Here is a 25,047-nt window from a genome sequence, read left to right as displayed (position 1 = left end):
CTACCAGCCATGGGAACCCCACATGGTCTTCACTAACCAAATAAATACCATACTAGTTAAACATGTGAACATACAAGGATGCCTGGGAAACCCTCCAAGGACTTATACCAAGTGCCATGGGAACCCCCACATGGTCTCAATCTACTGCCACTGGAAACCCCTAGGGTCTTCCATACAATTATCATACCGGCATATCACAAAATCAGCTAACAATTCACATATCATATAATGGGCAGGCCTTGGTGCCTTAGACCCATTGGTATGGTGAGGAGGCTCACCTCTCTAGAAATGTTGAACCGAGAAGATCAATCCCAATCCACAACTCCAACTCAACCGCCTACAATCGCCAAGTGACTTATTTGTCAAAATCCCGAAATACCAAAATACCTTTAAATTCAAACTTGATCAACCAGGTCAAAGTCAAGGTCAACAATCCATGTTGAACCCAACTCGTCGAGTGCATCTAGCAACTCGTCGAGTTCCTTCAGTGTCTAGAAAATCGGGGAGAAACCCAAGCCAACTCACCGAGTTATCTCATCAACTCGTCAATTTCACTCAGCATCCGAAAGACGGGGAAAATCGATCCAACTCTTCGATTTTCCAAGGTAACTCATCGAATTTTCCCATTCTTAACCTATTCAGTCATTTTTAGTCGGATCTAAAGCCCCGTACTATGTATCCAGTCCCCTAGGGCTAAGTTAACACATGAAGTTGCTACCTTTACATCCATGGAATGCGTAAAAGTGATAAAAGCACTTAAACAAGCTTATCAAGGGTCTTAGAGCAGGAAGGAGGGCCAAGACTTGATAAAGTTGACAAATTTAAGTCCACAAAGGCCCTGAGATGGTTACATCTGAAGCCAATTTTCATATCATTCTCAAAATCAAGAATAGTCCCAAACTAGGCTAACAATAGCCATAAACTTTCAAAGAAGAAGATCTGAGAAATAAAAGGCCAAGGTTTCGACTTTAAACCTCAATGTGGCTGCAACACCAGAGGAAATCCCAGATGTACTACCTTCTACTCTGTCTATCCTCTTCAAGCTTCTAGTTCCTTTCAAATGAGCACCAAAAGTTACTCTCAAAGCTCATACACATACACACACACACACACCAGCAGGTATAAGACTCGTAGTAGGGTTTCTCTGGGCTATAAAGATGATGAGGGAGGCCACAAATGAGTCATAAGTTCTTTATATAGGGTGCAAAACCCAACAAATTAGGGTTTTCCTTTCCAACATCTACTCGTCGAGTAGACCCTTCATCCCGCATCCGTAATGATCCCACCTCGACAAGTTCGAGCTCCCTAACTCGTTGAGTCCTAGTCCAAAACCCTAAAATTTTAGAGAAAAAAAATTATGCCTGGAACAAGCATTACAATATATATATATATATATATATATATATATATATATATATATATATATATATATATACACACATATATATATATCATGCTATGTAACAACCCAATTTTACAAAGGATTTTTTTATTACCCAAACCCATTTCCATAAATTACAAAATCCAAATATTTTTTTTCAAACGCATGTCAATTACAAGTTTTATTTAAAACATTAGAGTGTCCCATAAAACGCCTGTGAGAGAGTACATGCCGCACCATCAAGCCTTTCCCTTGCCCTTAGGCTCCGATGTAGCTGGAACAAATCAGCAACCTGTAAGCTAATGCTTTGTGAGTCCCCCTCAAAGCATACCCCATAAATAATCTGTTGGATAAGGTGTCTAAGTCCATAACTATATTTGGTATGTACTTGACCCGATTCAGCATGGTCCATTAGGGTTGTATTTTACAATAACAATTTGGACTTTTGAGAATAGGATAATTTTGATTTTTTTAATATATTATAAGCTATGATATATTAATATGAAATCATATTATTAAATTAATATTGATCAAGAATTAATTTTGTGATCAAAAGAGACTAAATAAATATATAGGGATTGATTGTGTAAATCATTCATTCTTGTAATGTGGGCTAATAATCCATGATTCCTTATGTTGGGCTTAACCCATGTAGTGACCCATGGTTACTCCATGGAGGTTAAAACCCATGGATCATGAGGATGGTGGAAAGTCATGCACATTGGGGTTTACATGGTGTAACCCTAATGTAACCACAATATATAAGAAGCCCTTTGGTTCAAGAAATTGGCACCTAAAGTCTTTGCAAGAGTGTAGTAGTTTTTTGTGAGAAAAAGAGTTCTCTTCCAAGTCTTCCAAGTGTTAGTGGTGATTTGTGATTCCCCTTGAGGCATTCATACTATTAGTTCTAGGCTTAAAAGCTCTAAGTAACAAGCTACAACGAAAGGTATGTTATCTAACTTGTTTTATTACGCAAGTATCAAAGTTTTGTATGCTAGTTAGGGTAATACCTTGGAAATCAAAGTTTTCATGTATAATAGAGAAAACACAGATCCAAGGTATTTTGGGTTGCATGTGTACCTTAGGGGTGTTAGAATGCTCAAAACCCATCAGTGGTATCAGAGCCTAGACTTGTTTTCAATTATACTTGATGTTGCATGCTTAGATCATAAATATACCTCTACATGAATTATTAATTTGTATACATACCTTTGGAATGGAAGAATCAATAACTAACGAGTAAATCATTAAACATGAAGAAATTCTTGTCAATCAGGAGAGGTTAAGAATCTAGTGAGACTTTTCGGTTGGATCCTCTGAGTGTACAATCGTAGCCTGTAGTTATAATCAGAGGTTCCTGGATGGAAAGCGGGAGTTTGTGTATAGATATATACAGGATGACCCCCCACACGTTAGCTGCTCGCTACAGCTAGACTAGGTCAATCTAGGGCGACAACATCCTTAGCAAGACCGACATTTGGAAAAATACCAAGACGGGCGACCTCGTCATTATCATATATGGCTATAATGGCTCACGTGGGGATTCAACACCACTTAAATACATAGAAGATTAATTATTTAATTGTGTCAACATGAATAACATTTAATCAACGAGCCAAGAACCTAGACATTAAGGCAGAAAATATCGGATTTTCTAGGAAAAATAGTCATATACACTTATCACTTATTCACGATACAATACACTCATATATGTTGTAACTATGGATTTCAAACATGCATTTATACTCGATTTACACATCATTTTTAGACAATTTACAGAAAATATCGGTTTTTGCTGGGTTTTTACAAAAGATACAAGATTTCTATTCAGCTATACTTATGAACTCACCAACATTATATATGTTGATGTTTTCAAAATAACTTGTATTCTCAGGTAATCGTTAAGCTGAAAGAATTGTAAGTGTGTTTGGTTTTGTTTGTGTAATATCACTTGTCGTACTTTTAACAGTTTAAACTTATGTAATTTAACAATGTACTTGATGTAAACAATGTTGGTTGTTTTATGTAATGTTGGTGATGAATGTGCTATGTTTCATGTATATTCCTTGTGATGATTATTCAATTGTTAGTCACACGGGCCCCCAGACGATTTCACCGTCTGGTTCAGGGGTGTGACAGGTTGGTATCAGAGCAATGTTTATAGTGAACTAGCATATCTAACCATACATGATATGAAACTATAAACACAATGGGACTTAATAACTCTGAACAAAACAAAAATTTCACACTTATGTGTGCATATTAGGATAATAACCTAACAATATGTAATAAAAGCTTCTGGAGGAAATTGAACACTATGATTAAACCTGGACAGTTATGTAGTCATATTAAGGATGAATATAGCCTGATCATCTATATTTATTCAGAATATGACCAACATGTGTTCAGGAATAACCATAGCGGAGAACGAATCCAAAAGCCTACCCCACTCTCCAATAACTCTAGGAAATCCAAACACTAATAATTAAAAATATTATGAGGAAAAATTATATATGACTTATGTATAGACTTCCATGTAGTCAGTATGGTTGGCTTCCACCACCCTGGAGATCCTTATTTTCCCGACCAGGGAAATAATGGATGGCTAGAAGAATCCAACAAAGAACCTGAAGAGGACCCTGAGGAAGAGGAAGATGAAATTTAAGAAGGACCTGTGGAAACTATGGCAACTGGTGATGGAGAAGAAGAGCCTGAAGAAGAACCCAGTGACAAGAATGATGAGGATTCAGACGCGGAGTTCATGGTCATCAACCCACCATACCCAGTGAGGGTGCCAGCTCACCGGATGGGCCCTAGTGGCCGTACACCCCCTGGGGTATCACCATTTTGAGGTGGAGCAGATAGCAGGGACATCGACCCCCATTTGGCATGGCACGTGAGTTCTTTGACTTTAGAGATGGAGGGCCCGCTGATCGAGCACTTTCAGTCGTGGTGAGGCGCTTGATGGATACTGACGATCTAACTCAGAGCACCACCGATCAGATGCACCAGATATGGACTAGGGTCGAGCGGGCGGAGCAGGAAATGCAAGAGGTTATCTGAGAGTTCTACATGAGGCAGGTGAGGCGGGAGACCTGAATCCGAGATGCAGAATGACAGGTAGCTCACCTTCAGGGAGCATCCACTTCCTCAACACCACCCCCTGGCCCATCCCACCATGACTAGGACCAGTTGTGTCTTTCGTCAGTAGTATGATATGCGATGTATGCTATGTACTATCGACTCTATGATTAAGTGATTACACTACTCATAGGGTCATCATGCTACCAGATTTTATATGTACTGTATGCCTTTTTGCAAATTTTCATGTATCAAAACTATTAGTATTAATGAAAATGCCTTATGCATTATCATGACGTTGTTATCTGATATGTGCTATACTTCCATGTTTTATGTTAATATGTGAAACTACTTAAGTATATGCTATAAACCTAGTTTATACGATCACAAACTTGCAAAAATCATAGGCACACAACATCTTTCTGTTCCATGATAGAAGGATGCCTCAACGACCCACCTGTGGAAACCCCGAGCCGTCGCCTCTAGAAATTAACTCGGTTGCATTCCAGGCAGCAGTGTCCATTGCGGTCACTACAAAAGTTACACAGATTTGCAATCGAAACAAAGGAGAAGGAAACGGAAAGGGAACTGAAAGTACAAATCAAGGAACTTCCTGGAATACCCCCAAAACGACAAATCGAATTTCGAATCGACCTAGTGCGTGGAGCCACTCCAATCGCCAAATCATCCTATAGGTTTGCTCCTGCTGAAATGAAAGAATTTTCAAGCCAACTAAGTGAACTCTTGAATAAAGGATTCATTAGACCAAGATTTTCTCCACGGGGAGCTCCGGTTCTTTTCGTTAAAAAGAAAGACGGATCCTTCAGGATGTGCATTGACTATAGGGAACTGAATAAGCTCACTATCAAAAACTGGTACCCACTTCTGCGAATCGATGATCTATTTGACCAAATTCAAGGTGCTAGTTACTTCTCAAAGATAGATCTAAGATCCGGTTATCATCAACTAAAAGTACGAGATGAGGAAATTTCTAAGACTGCTTTTCGAACTCGTTATGGTCATTACGAATTCGTCGTGATGCCCTTCGGTCTGAAAAATTCCCCCACTGCATTTATGGACCTCATGAATCGAGTATGTTGTCCATTTCTTGATAAATTCATAATCGTTTTCATTGATCACATCCTCGTGTGCTCGCGAAGTGAAAAAGATCATAGCCATCACCTCCAACAGATCTTAGAGACCCTTCGAGCTGAAAAGTTATATGCGAAACTTCCCAAGTGTGAGTTTTGGCTCCGCAGTGTGAATTTCTTAGTACATGTAGTCATCCAGGAAGGAATACATGTACATACCTCCAAAGTCAAGGTCATTGAAGGCTGGGAGATTCCAACAATGCCAACAAAGATTCACCAATTCTTAGGGATAACAGGCTATTACCGAAGATTCATTCAGAACTCTTCTAAGATAGCCAAAACCTTCACCACATTGTCACGGAAAGGTGTACCATTCAACTGGACAGAGAAGAAAGAGATCGCTTTCTAAACCTTGAAGCAAGCCCACCGTAGTGCTCCAGTGCTATCCTTACTGGAGGGAACCGAAGACTTCATAGTTTATTGTGATGCTTTGAATCAGGGTTTAGTTTGTGTTCTTATGCAATGCGGAAAGCTAATTGCTTATGCATCTAGACAACTGAAAACTCATGCAATGAATTATACCACACATGACCTGGAATTGGGAACGGTGGTCTTCGCCCTAAAAATTTGGAGGCACTACCTATACGATACCAAGTGCACCATCTTTACAAACCACAAAAGCCTCCAGCTCATTCTAAATCAAAAGGAACTAAACATGAGGTAGCAAAGATGGGTCGAACTGTTAAATGAGTATGAGTGTGAGATCAAATACCATCAAGGCAAGGCTAACATGGTAGCTAATTCCCTGAGCCAAAAGGAGTATTCATGTCTTCATGTAAAGACCCTATCAATCACCATACAGTCTCCCCTAGCTTCACAGATCAAGGAAGCCCAAGTAGACGCCATCAAGCTAGAAAATATCGCTAGTGAATCACTACGAGGAATGGAGAAGTAGCTCAAAGTTAAAGACAACGGAGCTAACTACTTCATGAATAGAATCTGGGTTCCCAAAATCAAGTGATTCAGAGAAGTAGTCATGCATGAACCCCACAAGATGCGGTATTCTATTCATCCAGGGGAAGATAAAATCTACTTGGATATCAAGCAACAATATTGGTGGCCTAATATGAAAGCAGTGATAGCCACTTTCGTGGGCAAGTGTCTTACATGCGGCAAGGTGAAAGTGGAATACCAAAAGTCTTCGGGACTGCCGCAGCAACCAGTGATACCCGATTGGAAATGGGAGAGGATTACCATGAATTTCGTGACAAGATTGCCAAAGACAACAGACAGATTGGGTGCTATTTGGGTAATCGTCGATAGAATAACAAAATCCGCTCATTTCCTGCGAATAAAAGAATCCTACAAGATGGAAAAGTTGACACAAATCTACCTCAAGGAAATTGTGAGACTTCATGGAGTGCCAGTATCTATTATCTCGGACCGAGATAGCAGATTACTTCAAGATTCTTGCAATCTCTTCAGAAGGCAATGGGAACACAGCCAGACATGAGCACTGCCTACCACCCATAGACGGATGGTCAGAGTGAGGCCACCATCCAGACACTCAAAGATATGATCTGAGATTGCATTATTGACTTCGGTAAATCATGGGACTCCCATTTTCCTGTGATCAAATTCTCCTATAAAAACAGTTACCACACAAGCATCAAAGTTACCCCCTTCGAGGCTCTCTATTGTCGTAAATGTAGATCACCCCTATGCTGGGCCGAGGTGGGTGACACTCAACTAGCAATAGAGAAAACACCAACCAATGATCTTACAGGACCTGAAATCATTCATGAAACAACTGATAAAATATTCCAAATCAAAGCTCGACTTCAAGCATCACGAGACCGATAAAAGAGTTATGCCGACAAGCGGCGAAAGCCACTAGAATTTCAAGTCGGGGATCGCGTGCTATTAAAGGTCTCTCCATGGAAGGGATTGATTCAATTTGGGAAAATAGGAAAATTGAACCCGCGATAGATTGGACCGTTCGAGATTTTGGCCCAAATTGGTCCAGTGGCTTACAAGCTGCAGCTACCTGACGAGCTCAGCAACGTACACCCAGTGTTCCACGTCTCGAATCTGAAAAAGTGTCTATCAGATGAAACCCTTTTCATCCCTTTGGAAGAGATTAATATAAACGAGAATCTTATGTTCTTCGAAGAACCAGTTGAGATTATGGATAAGGAGGTGAAGCGTACAAAGCAAAGTCGCATCCCGATCGTGAAGGTTCGATGGAGCACAAAACGTGGTTCGGAATTCACGTGGGAACATGAAAACCAGATGAAGTAGAAGTATCCTCACCTATTCCTTCCTTCACAATCCTAGCTTTCAAAAGAATTTCTGGCCGAAATTCCATCTAACCGGGGGATGATGTCACAACTAGCATTTTAGCTAGGAAATTCTATTCTTATGTAACCGTTTAACTATTGTAAGCCATGCACTTTAAGTAAATATCACTCAATGATCATTTAGATTCATCAATCATATTCATCAAAGAATATGAAAATCCTAAGAATCCCGATTGGAGCCTATTTTATACTAGGAGTCCCATATTGGGCATAATGGACCAATAACACCCAATTCAACTTTATGGGATTTAGAAGCCCTAATTGGATCATAATTAGACCTAAATCTTAAATCCAAAACATTTTGGACCATTTGGGTCTGGAATGACTCATTCTAACCCTAATGGGCCTTATTGGTCCATAATTAATCCAATTAACCATTACTGAACCATGCGGCCATTCTTTTACTCTAATTGGGCCGAGAATGCTTCTAAGAGCCCAATGAGCTGAAATTTATTATGTTTAGGATCCAAATATCCTAACTAAAGTTAATGGGGCTAAGCTACTCCAACTCTTTCTTCTTGGTCCAAAATCTCGGCCTATGTATAAAAAAAGGAAAAGAAGAGATTAAGGGCTATGGTTGACTTTAGAGTGCCACCTCCATTTTATACACCATATAATAATTAAAATACCAACATGTATCCATGCTAGTCACTTGCTCTCTCTCTCTCTCTCTCTCCCCTCTCTTCTTCTTCTCGGCCGAATGTAACACACACACACACACTCCACTAAATTATCGCCATTCTCTCTAAGATCATCCATCTTCATCCTCCAAGAATTCTCAAGGTTTTGCTTATGTTTCAAGAGGATTTTTACAAGATAATCATCACTTTCAGTAAGTCTTTACACCTCCAAGCGTCATAACTTCACTCTCTTGTTAGATAATTCTTTTAAACAAAGTTTTTGGTGTTTATACTCCTAGAAATCTTCCTAAACTCGAGATCTACATCAAAGGTGTGCTAAGACCAAAAATCCTTCCACTTCTTTTTCAAAAACTGAGACATCAAGCAAAAGTTAAGTTCATACCCCCTTGTTTTTCAGTTTTCATATGGTTTAGGGGGGGATGCAAGTAAAATGTGTAGATCTATGTGTTTGATGCATGTTTTGTGTGAAGACTTGGTTTATTTGGTAACAATGGGTTAGATATTAGCATATCTCGAAATTTAAGTATTATTTAGCAAGGATCTATGAAACTATTACATTATATACATCACATTACCAAACCAGAAATGATTACATGTTTAAGATATAAAAAGTTTCAACAAAAACTTGGTTAAGGGTCAAAATTGTCAATAAAACAAAAGATAAGTGCAAAAAGTATCATATAAGCTTTCTTATGGGCCAAACAGGTCCTACTTGTATAAAAAGGTGTTTTTATGTTAAACATACTTGAAAAAAGGGATAAAATGAAAATTTAAGCTTAATCGGCCAACATTTGGGCCTTACGGTTTTTGGGGCCCAAATTGTGAAAAAATGGAGTTTTTGGTTAGAAATGATATTTTGCCAAAGTTTGGGGTCATAAATGAAGATAAACAAAATTTAAGGGTAAAAATAGCATATATTTCAAATTGGACAAAAAATGTAAACTTTTCCAAAAATTGGGCCGAAAGTGTAAATTTTTACAAACAAGGGTCCGAAATGCACTTTTTTGCAAAACAGGGTTCTAAATGTGAAAAATATAACTTTTGGGTTAAAACTGTAAGTTTTTAGACATTTCGGACAAAAATTGCAAATTTTATAACTTAAGCCTTAAAGTGTCATTTTTACAAAACTTTGGGCCTTAATTAAAAATTTCAGGATAATTGGACAAAAATGTAATTTTTACAAACAGAAAGCTTCTTAATATCAATTTGGTAAACATTGAGCAAAACGAACAACGAAACAAAACAAACGAACAGAATATGTAGATAATCCAATATTGGGCTTAATGTTCATGATACGTGGTTGCTGGGTCGTATGGGCCGAACGAAATGTATATTGAGCCCAATTTGTTCCATGATGTGTTTATTGGGCCTTGGGATACACTTACATGATGATTTGGGCCAAATTTATGGGTTGCTTGCTTATTGGGCCTTTGTGGCCCCTTTTCATGCCAATTGGACCTAAATTACCCTGTTACTATGTTATTAGACCTTTGTGGCCCATTTACGTGTTAACTGATCTTGGAATGAAAATTCACATACGTGTAGATCGTAAATATACCTCTACATGAATTATGAATTTGTATACATACCTTTGGAATGGATGAATCAATAACTAACGAGTAAAACATTAAACATGGGGAAATTATTATCAATCGGGAAAGGTTGAGAATCTAGTGAGACTTGTCGGTTGGCATCTTTGAGTGTACAATCGTAGCTTGTAGTTATAATCAGAGTTTCCTGGATGGAAAGGGAGAGTTTGTTTATAGATCTATACGGGGTGACCCGCCACGCCTTAGTTGTTCGCTACAGCTTGACTAGGCCAATCTAGGGTGACAACATCCTTAGCAAGACCGACATTAGGCAAAATACCAAGAAGGGCGACCTAGTCATTATCATGCATGGTTATAACGGCTCATGTAGGGATTCAACACCACTTAAACACATAGAAGATTAATTCTTTTATTGTGTCAACACGGAAAACACTTGATCAACGAGTCAAGAACCTGGACATTAAGGTAGAAAACAACGGATTTTCTGGGAAAAATAGTCATATACAATTATCATATATTCACAATACAATACACTCATATAATTTATAACTATGAATTTCACACGTGCATTTATACACGATTTAAACATCATTTTCAGAAAATTTACAGAAAATATTGGATTTTCTGGGTTTTTACGAAAGATACAAGATTTTTATTTAGCTATACTTATGAACTCACCAACATTATGTATATTGACGTTTCAAAATAACTTGGATTCTCAGGTAATCGTTAAGCTGCAAGAATTGCAAGTGTGTATGGTCTTGTTTATGTAATAATATTTATCGTACTTTTAACAATTTGAACTTATGTACTTTAACAATGTACTTGATGTAAAAAATGTTTGTTGTATTATGTAATGTTGGTGATGAATGTGTTATGTTTCATGTATATTCATTGTGATGATTATTCATTTGTTAGTCACACGATCCCCCAGACGATTCCGCCGTCTGGTTCGGGGATGTGACATAAAGATAATGAGGGAGGCCACAAATGAGCCATAAGTTCTTTATATAGGTTGCAAAACCCAAAAAATAAGGGTTTTCCTTTCCAGTGTCTACTCATCGAGTTGTGGCCTTCCAACTCGTCGAGTAGACCTTTCATTCTACGTCTGTAATGATCCCTACCTGACGAGTTCGAGCCCCCCAAGTTGTCGAGTCCCAGTCCAAAACCCAAAAATTTTAGAGAAAAAAATGATACCTTGTACAAGCATTACAAAACATCAAAGTGTAACAACCCAATTTTTCAAAGGATTTTTTTTATTACCCAAACACATTTCTATAAATCACAAAATCCAGATATAACTGTTTTCAAACTCGTGTCATTTAAAACTTTTATTTAAAACATCAGAGTGTCCCATAAAATGCTTGTGATATATATATATATATATATATATATATATATATATATATATATATATATATATGTAACAACCCAATTTTTCAAAGGATTTTTTTTATTACCCAAACACATTTCTATAAATCACAAAATCCAGCTATAACTGTTTTCAAGCTCGTGTCAATTAAAACTTTTATTTAAAACATCATAGTGTCCCACAAAACGCTTGTGAGAGAGTGCACACCACGCCAAGAAGCCTTTCCCTTGGCCTTAGGTTCTGATGTACCTGAAAAAAATCCACAACCTGTAAGCTAATGCTTAGCGAGTTCTCCTCAGAGCATACCCCACACAATATGTTGGATAGGGTGTGCAAGTCCAAAACTATATTTGGTATGTACTTGACCTGATTCAGCATGGTCCATTTGGGTTGCACTTCATCGGAACAATTTGGACTTTTCAGAATAGGATAATTTTTATTTTTTAAATATATTATAAGTTATGGTAAATTAATATGAAATCATATTATTTAATTAGTATTGATCAAGAATTAATTTTTTGATCAAAAGAGACTAATTAAATATACAGGGATTGATTGTGTAAATAATTCATTCTTATAATGTGGCCTAATGATCCATGATTCCTTATGTTGGGCTTAACCCATGTGGTGACCCATGGATACTGCATGGAGGTTAAAACCCATATATCACGAGGAATGTGGAAACTCATGCACATTGGGGTTTACATGGTGTAACCTTAAAGTAACCACAATATATAAGAAGCCCTTTGGTTCAAGAAATTGGCACCTAGAGTCTTTGCAAGAGTGTAGCTATTTTTTGTGAGAACAAGAGTTCTCTTCCAAGTCTTCCATGTGTTAGTGGTGATTTGTTATTCCACTTGAGGCGTTCACACTATTGGTGCTAGGCTGTTAAAGCTCTAAGTAACAAGCTACAATGAAAGGTATGTTATCTAACTTGTTTTATTATGCAAATATCAAAGTTTTGTTTGCTAATTAGGGTAATACGTTGGAAATAAAAGTTTTCATGTATAATAGAGAAAACACAGATCCAAGGTATTTAAGGTTGCATGTAAACCTTAGGGGTGTTAGAATGCTTAAAATCCATCAGTGGTATCAGAGCCTAGGCTTTTTTTCAATTATACTTGATGTTGCATGCTTAGAAGTGCTTTAAAAATCAAAAAATCTGCTATCTGGACAGTGGACTCTCCGAGGCCACTGAGGGACTCACTGAGTCCACAGAGGGACTCGCCGAGTTGGTTCATACACTCGACGAGTTGGATCCCCTGAGTGCATATGTTCGAGTTTTATGGCTGGAATTGATCTAGGATCAGTACCCTAAACTGTTGTTGAACTTATAAACCTAATTTTGATGTGGTAATGATCATGCTTATTGAATTCAAAAGATAATTGTCAAAATTGCACATTTTGTATGAGTTTATATGATTAGTCTAATTACGTGGAATTTGTTTGATTTGAATTATCTTGTTCATATGATTTTAATTAAGAACTTGAGCATTCTTGTTAGTTTAATTGATGATCTTGATGATTTTAATCGACTCCATAACTTGTTCTCAAGTTATGGAATTCCAAAAGTTTTCCATTTAAATGAATCATTAAAAGTCATAGATTATAGAAAAATGAAGAGTCTCATTTTAAAAGACCATTAAACTCATATGTTATGAAGTTGAAAAGTTTTGAAGAGTTTCAAAAGTTGCCCTCAAGAGTTGAAATTTGTAAAGTCACACATTAATACTTTAATACCAAACCCTAGAATTTTAGAAGTTTAAAAGTCAACCCTTATACTATTATAATATTATAAGTTTAATAATACATATATATATATATATATATATATATATATATATATATATATATATATATATATATATATATATATATATGAACAAGTCAGTCTTACCGTTAGTAGGCCTCATTCACGAAACCGGTCTATAAAGAGGGGAGGGGTATAAGGTTTCTGCCTATAAAATGGTAGTTTAATGTGTGTCCACTCTCACCCACCGCTTTCTCGACTGGTGGAGGGTCGTTAGCCGAATGGATAGGATATGACATAAATTCTTATTATGTAAAATGATAATTATAAAGTTACTAAATGTTTTATAAAATCCCAATCTTAGTTGTAAAATGTTATATTGATGCTAACCCATGAAATTACACTTTGCACCTTACCAAGTCGTTAGTCGAGCATGTGTGGTTAACCGACACTCTAACATGGACTAGTAAGGGTGGCAAATGGTATCTTAATGTTTGTCATAGATCGATGGAGCATATGTGGTTAACTGGCACATCGATTAGGTGATAAATGACTTTAAGATTACCAAGTATATTTGCACAGTTACCAAGTCGTTTAGGCTCTTAAAGCTCCAAGTAACAATCTACAAATTACCCAAGTATCAAAGTTTCGTATGCTAGTTAGGGTAATACGTTGGAAATCAATGTGTGCATGGATAATAAAGAAAAGATAGATCCAAGGTATTTTGGGTTGCATGTACACCTTAGGGGTGTTAGAATGCTCAAAACCTATCACAATCCACATAAAACGTACCATATTAGCTATAAAAGCTACATATACCACATAATCCATGCAGACATAAACATGTAAGGATGTCGTGGGTTCTGCAAAGGGTCTTATACCTTCATGCCACGGGCTACCGCACATGGTCTTTACAGAGGAATGCCATGGGCTCCCCCACATGGTCTTATAACCAACTACCATGAGCTCCCATTGGGGTCTTCCATGTAATAACATACATAATCAACTAGCATATCATATATCATAGAAGTGTCTATCATACTACATAACACATATATAAACATACAAGGATGTCGTTGATGGGTTTTGGTATACTACAACATCCTATGGTGCACATACAAGCCTAAATGCTTTGGATATATGTTTTCTCTAATTATACATGCGATATTGTTTCCAAAACATTAAGCCTACAACTATCATATAAATGATATATACAACATAAAATTAAGTTATGAGTTACTTCTTTGTTGTAGCGTGTAGAACTTGTTGAGTTTGGCCTTTAAGAACTTAGCACCAATAATATGAATGCCTCAAATGGAATCACAACACATTTAGGACAAATGATGACTTTTGAGAGAGTTTCTTGCACTCAAAATCAGCTCATGGAACTCCAAGGATCACTAGTGTATGTAGTAGTTAGTTTTGAATGCTAAGGGGCTTCTTATATAATATGGAAAGATTAGGGTTACACCATGTAAACCCTAATGTGCCTAACCTTCCATATTCCTTAGGCTCCAAGGTTTTAAACCTCCATGGATCATCCATGGGTTTAGCCCAACCTAAGGAATCATGGATCATTGGCCCACACGATAATATTGGATGATTTACCAAATCAACCCTAATATTTAATTTGTCTCTTTTGATCACGAAATTAATTCCAAATTAACTCTTGATCAATACTAATTAAATAATATGATTTCATATTAATATATTAGAACTTATAATATATTAACAAATCATAAATAACCTTTTCTCAAAACTCTATCCTATCAAATTATCCTGGTCATATGCAACCCAAATGGACCATGCTACTCTCGAGTCAAGTAAATATCAATTATAGTTATGGGCTTAGACACCTAATGCAATAGTCTCCCACTTAGATAAGTCTAATAACTATTATTGAAAGTACGAAACCACAATCCGACTAGCAATGGTAGCTCTTAAAAGCTGCTGTCGAAATTTGAGCTAGTCAATGAGGTGTCTATTAGATAAGGGATCATATATTCCTCCATTCTAGATATCATATGGACTGAGACATGGATTATGATCATTTTCTCTATCCATCTGTTTTTTCAAAATTTCCGATTTATGAAGACCGACTAATTGAACAAATCAAATCAGTCCAAGCTTGGCCAAGCACTTAGGCGTATCATCACTAAATCATCGAGGGCCCCACATATATCGCTTTTATCCAGGTGTGGTAAAAGGAACATATAAACTTCGACCCAAATGCTTGCTTGCACTTACTCATCAAATTACATGCAACGATACATTTTATAACACCAAGTTACTTGTGTGTTTACGTATGTTAATGTGTAACCGACTTGTAACTACAACTCACATGTCTCTGTTTCAAGAATATAAGATATTATCGTCTCATAATCACTCGTGATAATATCCATGAAGTGATTCGGATGAGCGTGGGTTGACTCCAATTCCAGGAGTACTCATAAACACTGCAGTTATGTCTAAAACACCTGGAAAAAGTACAAAATCATTCATGACAGTCTTGCCTCATTACCTACTTCCAAAGTATGATTGAATGTGGATGGTTTGAATAACCTAGTTATTCGGGAAGTCAAAACATTCAAAGTAAAACACAAGAATAATACTAAATCTATATGGCTCCAAAACTTTTTAATGCCATATTGATTACTCATTATGCATTGTATAGTTTTTCGATTTATCAACATAATACATGCATTAAAACAATAGCTATGCCATGCTCCAAGCACGCACACAATGTTTGTCTATAATACTCACTTTGTGTAATAGATCAATTGAAAACATTTCAATTATACTCATTTCACAATTACAAATCTTTATTGCAATTGTAAGAATTCCAAATTCTTGTCATGCTAAACTATCATGTAATGCAGCCTTTGTAATGTCATGGTGCCAAAAGTCACAGAGACTTGACCAACAATATTACAAAACTTTCCACTGGAGATTGATAACAAACAATTCCAAGGTAGCGAAGTCTCAAATTCAAAGTACATTCCTTTGAACATCCTTCTTTCATAAAAGGTTCTAACTTTTTCATATACTCTTAATCTCCAACTCCAAATATAGAAACATTCCATATCTTTCCATACAACAACTCATTATTAATAGAATCATGTCTATTTATAATAGTGTCAATATGTTCCGTCCATTATTATACTTCCAACTGTCCTTAAGAGACCAATCCTTGGCGAACTTTAGATTGTCCTTAATAATTGTTTAACCACTTTAGTCATATCCGGTTCTGGTCTTTTTTCCTTGTGAGTGCCTTAGGCATTTAGAAAATTTAGAACGGATGAATATTATAGCACATCTAATCGATCCTATACCCGAAGCATATGGGATGCGATTCATAATGTCTAACATATATACATGATACTTGATCAACCTTTTTCTATAATATTTCTATTTGACATGTTCTCACAATTCGAATTATGAAGAGGGATGTAGTAATCATAATTGAATTTTGGGAACGCAATTAACATTTCCATATATAGAGTTTCCTTATGTTGAACCATTCCAACATAAAATTCATATATATTTGACTAAAACTTATAAAAATATCAATCTATGCTTTTAGAATTGAAATCAAGTATGAATTCCTCTTGCTTAATTATAGCAAACCAAATTTTCAAATCCTCCAACTTTGTGAATTTAAACTTTTGTTTTCTATAATTAACATTGCTAACTTGCAACATTTACCATAATAATTATGCTCCCACTAGCATACTAATTACTATCTTACTAGCATAAAACTTATGCTCCCACTAGCTCTGACATGTACCCAAAAATCAATTGGACTTCCAGAAATCAATAGTTATTGACTTCTTTACCAAAGTTTAGATTCTTGATACAAGATGCTTCGATAAGACTTTATCTAGGAATATGAGAATCATACACCTTTCCATATATATCTCACATGTGTTTCTTAACAATTTTAGAACGTACAACAATAAGTCTCAAATGTTTAGACCCTTTGTCATTTCTCACAATTCAAATTATGTAAAGGGATGTCGTGATCATAATGGAAATGGAGAATGAATATATTGCAATTCTATCTCCTTAAAATGTACTTAGTGAAAGCGTTTCCTCACAATCATTTTCATGAATTGGAGAGAAACCTTGTGGCACTTAGATTTTATGGTATATGTGTTCATATCCATGTGAATTTGTCATAACCATAATTACAATACAAGGTTAGTGAAAAATACAAACCAATATGGACTAAACTTGTTCCATCTTAATTTCTTGCCACTTGGCAGCACAAGGGCCTACCATTGCTTCTAGGTTGTTATGCAAACAATTGATAAATCATAGAACTCACATACATAGTCAACTTTAACTGGAATGGGCACCGAAACAAGAATATGTCAACACGATCGATTACAACCTCAAGTCGTGTGCTAGCAATTAACAATAGGTTTATTCTTGATTAGTACTTGAAACTTGTCAAGAGCTTTAAGAGTCCCACTGACCTCTTCACATATAAGATTCTCTTGTCAAGAACCATTCTTTGACAAACAAATATTCAAGAGTAAGTGAAAATTCTAATCAAGACTAACACTTCACACAATTGTCCTTAGTTGGTCTTTGTTTTATCCAAAACATCACAACTTACCAATTTAAAATGTACAAGACTAGAAAACATTTTACTCTACATTTGATAAGTGTTATAAACCTTTCTTAAGATTATCTCACTCAAGTTACAATCTTGGAATATGAATCTAAGACTTGTTCTTGGAACGAAGTATGATTTACCTTTTGACATAACAATTTCAACAATTCACGATTCCTCTTCTTAGCCATACAAGTTTACTAAGGTTCCCTTAGAGGATCTTTCCTTATTTGGAAAATTCTCGACACTACCACAAACAAAAGAATAAAATTTAGATTGCTAAAATAGAAACATACAAACATCAATTTTCACAAATGCCATTGCAAGGAGATATATTGAAAATAAAAAAATCTATTTATTTATAAAATACATAAAAACTTTTTCTTAAAATGAAATTACAAATGAAAACTGTGTTATTACAAATTTCTATGCAATCTATCATAACTCTTCCTTTAAGCTTCCTTTCTTTTGCATGATCCTATAAAACATCAAAATGCAACCTTGTCACATCATGTATTAAGAATCAACAATTAAGAACTTAATAGAGTTAGACAGTAGACTTACCTGAAGTAGAGTCAAACTTTTTGATTCTACTTTCTCTTAGATCTTTCAGGTAGTCAGGGAGGCTTCGCTTCTAATGTCCCTTCAAATGGAATTAGAAACAAATGGCTTATTTTGCATTGGCACATGAGACAATCATAGACTTAGACTTTCTCTTTACCATTTGGTCAACCGGGTTGATTATGGTAGATTCCTTTCCATTGGGGAGAGAAAGCTTTTCTAGACTTCCAATATTACCATTATCAATGTCCATGGAAGTTTGAGAAGTAGATCTTCTAATCAAGTTTGCTTTTCCATTGCGCAAAAACATTGTTCATTCATCAGCAACAAGCAAATAGCTAAGATCAATAAGGGTAATGCCATGGTCTGTCAAATAGTAGTCCTTAATAAACTCACTATATGACTCAGTAAATGATTGAAGAACTCAGTCAATAGCCATCTTCCTTGGGAACATGACACCCAACATTCTCAGCCTGTTAATGTGTGACTTCATATCCAAGACATGTTCACACACTAACTTTCCATCCTTGTTTTTTCTATCCAATAGGACTTGAGTGATCTTGAACTTTTCAAGTCTTTGAAGTTGTGATTTAGGGAGTATAATTGGAAGAGGTGGAGGAAGCGATGTATTATTTCCATTTCCACTAATGCACAACAAAGGGATTAATCTTTCATCTTGATCACTATGTGGGATATCATCTTCAAGAGGAAAGCTTGTTCCAAAAGATTTGGGAAGACCATAGTTGTCTAAACTAGACATCTAAAATGCGAGAAATTCAAGTTAGGTTAACTTAAGTTCTTAATATAACACCCAAATGAAATATTAAGTCTAGGACCCAACACAATATTTTACCAATTTCCAGCATGAAAAACGAAATTGATTACTAAGTTTTAAATGGATTGAAATTCCTAGTTCCTTTGAGACTCAATGAACTTTTCAATGGCATGTTTAAATCTCGATTGTGGCCTTCAAGTTTGTGACTGGGATACCGAGGATCACAAACAAGGTGTGAATAACCATGAAAATTAGCTTGGTACACGCAATGTTACAACCACTAATCAATGTGACAGTTAACCATATGCACTCCATTGATTTATGATTAACATTAAGCTACCCTTTTCCGCACACTGTTAGTCCCAGGTTAGTGTGCCAGTTAACGATAAACGCTCCACTAATGACTTAACAAGGTGCAAAGTGCAATTTCATGGGATAGCACCATATTCAAATTTTTCCTAAAGTAACTAAGATTGAGAATTTAATAATGTTTAGTTACTTTATAATTATCATTATACTTATAATGAGAATTAATGTCCTATCCTACCCATTCGCCTAACGATCCTCCACGAGTCAAGGAAGAAGTGGGTGAGAGTGGAGACCCATTAACTACCATTTTATAGGCAGGAACCTTATACCCCCTTATAAATTGGCTTCATGAATGAGACCAACTAACGGTAAGATTGACTTTGTTCTTATATATATATATATATATATATATATATATATATATATATTAAACCTATAATATTATAATAGTATAAGGGCTGCATTTTAAACTTTAAAATTCTAGGGTTTGGAACTAAAGTATTTAGAAGTGAGACTTTACAAATTACATAACTTGAGGGAAAGTTTTGAACTATTCAAAAAAAAAAAATTGGTATCCATAACTTATGATTTTAATATATGTTTTATGAAAAGACTCTTGACATTCCATAACTTGAGGACAAGTTGTGGAGTTCATAAAAAAACATTTATGTAAGACCTTTCAAGGTCCATCACTTGAGGACAAGTTATGGAAGACTTAAAACCATTTTATGTTGACATTTAAAAATGAGACGTTTCACTTCCATAACTTGAGGACAAGTTATGGATTTCATCAAAAATATTTAGATCAAAAATTGTAACTAACAAAATCAAACAATTTGTCAATGATCTAATTAAACTCATAAGTTAAGATAATTCATATCAAACAAGTTTGAAGAAATCAGCCTAATCATATAAACTAATAAAAATCATGAAACTTTGACAATTATCTTTTATTTAGATGAGAATCATCACTACCATATCAACAAAATCAGATTTTATGAACTAAAACATTTTATGGTGATGATTCTAATCTACAAAAGGCCAAAAAAAACTCGAAAAACTACTGTCTGGACATGCAACTCGTCGAGCCCAATACTGGACTCAACGAGTCCAAGGAAAAATTCATCCTACTTGTCGAGTCCAAGTATAGACTCGTCGAGTAAGGCAGTCAGACAACATTTCATCTTTGAAAAATAACACATTTTGCATCAAATATAATAGAAAACTACCCATGGCTCTGATACCACTTATGGGTTTTGATATACTAAAACATCCTATGGTGCACATACAACCGTAAATGCTTTGGATATATGTTTTCTCTAATTATACATGAAATCTTGATTCCAAAGCATTAAGCCTACAACTATCATATAAATGATATATATAATATAAAATTGAGTTATCGAGTTACCTCTTTGTTGTAGCTTGTAGAACTTCTTGAGTTTGGACTTTAAGAACATAGCACCAATAGTATAAAGGATAACTTTTGAGAGAGTTTCTTGCACTTAAAATCGCATCATGGAACTCCAAGGATCACTAGTGTATGTAGTAGTCAATTTTGGATAGGAATGGGCTTCTTATGTAGTGTGGAAAGATTAGGGTTACACCATGTAAACCCTAATGTGCATGACGTTCCATATTCATTAGGCTCCATTGTTTTAAACCTCCATGGATCATCCATGGGTTGTGAGATGGGTTTATCCCAACCTAAGGAATCATGGATCATTGCACCACACCATAAGAATGGATGATTTACCAAATCAACCCTTATATTTAATTAGTCTCTTTTGATCAAGAAATTAATTCCAAATTAATTGTTGATCAATACTAATTAAATAATATGATTTCATATTAATATATTAGAACTTATAATATATTTAAAAAATCTTAAATTTACAAGCGGTTTCTGTCAGATTTTTCATGTAATGTTTGTAACCCAGGAAGAGGCTGGTCAGGCCGGTCTGAAAGTTGAGATTGATGCTGGAACTTATGACCCATAGGTGAACGATTCTCGTTCAATGCACACTACTAGGGTAGAAGATGAATTATGAGTTTCTCCATGTGGGACTACATGTCTTTTCTTGGCTTGGATCATCTTGACATTGCTGGCTTAAGGAAACCATGCATGTTTGATGATGTTGATATAGTGGTCCATGAGGAGGGTAATAAGGTTGGGGATGGTGTTGTTGCTGTTGTTGACGATGATGGTACAAGAGGTGGTGGGGCTGATGATGATCTTGTGGGAGGTGGTGGAGGTGATGATGATCTTGTGGGAGGTGGTAACAATGGTGAACGTTGCGTATTGGTTTGTATTTTTATTTCGTTGTACTATTTATTTGGGTGTGAAAATGTTTTATGAAGCTTTACTCGTAGCTGTAGGCCTATATGTAACGACCCGTCCCTGGTATGTGGTTTTTAGTATTTATTTTTAAAGTTAATGGAGGAACTCGGCGAGTCTATGTCCTGACTCGTCGAGTAGGGTCGCGTTGTTGATCAGCGTATAGATTGGCGACTCGGCGAGTCTATATTCGGGACTCGACGAGTCGGCCTGCCAGGTTGAAACCCTAAATCTTCGGGTTGCTCACTATTTAATCCACCTTATAGCCACCATTCTCGCCTCCTTCACCCTCAGAACGCTGTGAGAAAACTCTAATCCATCCTTGAGTGATCTAAGTGTTCTTGTGTGATTTGTGAAGGCTTGAAGAAGGAGAAGAAGAAAGGAGCAAGGAGAAGAGGAGTAGTGCAAAGATCCAAGGGAAAATCAGAGTTATTTGAGGTATTCTTCGGATTTCCCTCTTGTTTTATGCTTTAAACCTCCATTAGAACTCTTCTAGATCTAGTTGATGCTTTTCCCAAGCCTAATGATTGTATGAATGCCCTAATAAGTCGAGATATCCTTAGATCTATTCATTGAGAAGTTTCAGAGCCCAGATCTATTGCCTTTATGAAGATACTTTGCATGGAAACCCTAGATCTAGCCTTTATTATGCTTTTTGAGCTATTTTATCTTCATGAATGCATATGGGCACGTAAAGATAGAATCTTTACGTGCTAATCAAGTTAAGGGAGTCCAGATCTATAAGTTTTATGCACTGGATTCAAGCAGAATCAAGTTTTGAGTTGCTGCATGCAAGCGACTCGGCGAGTCGGAAGAACGACTCGGCGAGTCGAGCCGTGAGTCCCTGATTTTTCCCTTTTTGAGTGATGCCGAGTGAGACCAGTGAGTGATGGAGTGGACTCAGTGAGTTGTGGTTATACTCAGTAATGGAGGGACTCGGCGAGTTGTTCATACAACTCGGCGAGTCCAAGGCAATCTTCTTAGCTCGAAGAACAACTCGTCGAGTTGTTCATACGGCTCGGCGAGTCTGATGCAGATTGCCTGAAGTTTTGGATTCGAAAGGGAACTCGTCGAGTAGATGCCATACTCGACGAGTAGTAGCGAGTAGGGTGAGAAATGAGAGTAGGGACTCGGCGAGTTGGCGGCCCAACTCGGCGAGTCAGGTCAACTGTAAAGTTGACTTTGACCAGGAGAGTTGGCTTTAGCCAGGGGTAAAGGATTCATTTACCCCAATACAGTTATTAATAATTTGATTGAGTGTAATTGTGGATTTGCAGCCAGGGAGTTACCGGAGCAGCAACAGATAGTTCCCGGAGCCACACACTCAGCAGCCAGATCACGAGGTGAGTTTCCCTTTTAGTAGGAATGGGTCTAAGGCCACAATGTCGGCCCGTTTAGCTAGCAGTAGTATCCGGACTTCGGTTCGATGCAGATTTTAGTATGTTTGATGCCTTCGTGGCTCGGACAGTACTTGGTGTTATGTGTTCCGGGTTACATCCCGATGTAGTATGCTATGTATGTACTCATGTTGTTGATATGCTTATGTGATGCTATGTTCAGAATGTTCCGGACTTTTGTCCGATGCAGTCAGTTTCGGACTTCGGTCCGATGCAGTAGTTCCGGACTTTGGTCCGATGCAGGAGGCAAGGCCTCAGTAGTTCCGGATCCCGATCCGATGCAAAGGGCAAGGCCCTGGCTATTTCTGGACTTTGGTCCGATGCTGTTTCCGGACTTCGGTCCGATGCAGTGGGCAAGGCCTAGTATGTGATTATATGTATTATTTGGTATGTGGTAGTTTGGGGGAGCTCACTAAGCTTCGTGCTTACAGTTTCAGTTTTGGTTTCAGGTACTTCCGCAAGCAAAGGGAAGAGCTCGAGTTGATGGCATCGCACACACACACCACAGTATCACTTGTCCTGGGAGTTGTTTTGTTTTTCATAGATGTGACTAATAAATTTTTGATTCAGTTCACTCATAACACTTTATTATTGTTGTGAGATATTGACGTACGAGTTACCTTATGATTTTATTATGATGTTTTTAGTAATTAAAAAAAAATTGGTCATTTCTTTTGGATGTTACAAGTTGGTATCAGAGCCTTGGTTTGAGGGATTCGGGTGCACCCCGGGTGTATCTGAACTCAAACTAAGGGAGAGATAAAAAGATTTTCAAAAAAAAAAACAACAGCACTTAGAAAGAAAAGAAGTTTTAAACAAGATAAGGGTGTGGTGCATGTGATCAGCCGAGCTCAAGTAAGTACTCCCAAATTACCCATACAAGTTTTATAATTATGAATAATTGTTCCAGTTTCAGTAGAACAGCATGCTAGTATAGGACTAAGGATCTAGGAGGATGCCTTATGTGCCTGTTATATGTGTTTAGCTTTATGAGAACTGCATGCTAGTAACAAGTAGACAGCAATAGGATAGCCTATTTAGGTTATGCCTGGTAGCGCGAGTTTAGCATTGTATGCCAGATCGGTTTCTTGTTATGAGAATAGGATTGCTTGGGTAATTTCCGGTGTCTGAATGTTGCTTGCTTCGTGCTTTGTAGAACTCTTAGTAATGAGAGTTAGCCGTTAGGTGAATATGTCACGTCACATGTGATCAGGGTTGAATAATCTCAGAGTGTTGGATTTGGCCCTATTTTGCAGCTCTTGTTTGAGTCTAACTGTTGTAGGGACGAGCCTTTTACTCGAAGGATTATCCGAGCCTCATCACATGTGATGGTATTCAGGTGATGGCTAATTAGCATTTCTAGGAGGCCTTCAACAGCTGAGGACTGTTTTGAGCAGAGTCAAGATTTCTCTAGGGCAAGCCTAGGATGAGAGTAGCAGAGAGCAGCAGTGGTAGAAGTGACTTGGTGGAGTCAAGGCAGTTCTTGAGAAAAGTACGGATAGATGTGGAAGGTAGTATGGGCCCGTACTACTAAAAGCAGAGGATCCGTACTCGAATCAAGGAAGGCCAAGACAAGACCAGGAAGCTAGTAGTAGTATCATGATCCCTTGAGATATTTCAGTTTTCTGATGTTGTTATGATATGTTTCAGAATGGTAGTTTTGCGTTCGAGACCAGCAGTCGGCAGTTCAGATGCCGGAGGGGTATTAGGATCAGGATCAGGCCCGAAGGCCGGGCAGATGGATTAGTAGACCAGAGAATTCCTTTCTTCTGAGGCTACCCACATCATACTGGAGCAAACTCCTGTGATCTTTGGTTTGATCA

This window comes from Lactuca saligna, chromosome 8 (genome assembly GCF_052625555.1).
Source record: "Lactuca saligna cultivar CGN05327 chromosome 8, ASM5262555v1, whole genome shotgun sequence".
NCBI classification, from domain to species: domain Eukaryota; kingdom Viridiplantae; phylum Streptophyta; class Magnoliopsida; order Asterales; family Asteraceae; genus Lactuca; species Lactuca saligna.
The sequence above is the reverse complement of the archived record's forward strand: the minus strand, read 5'-3'. Positions refer to the sequence as shown.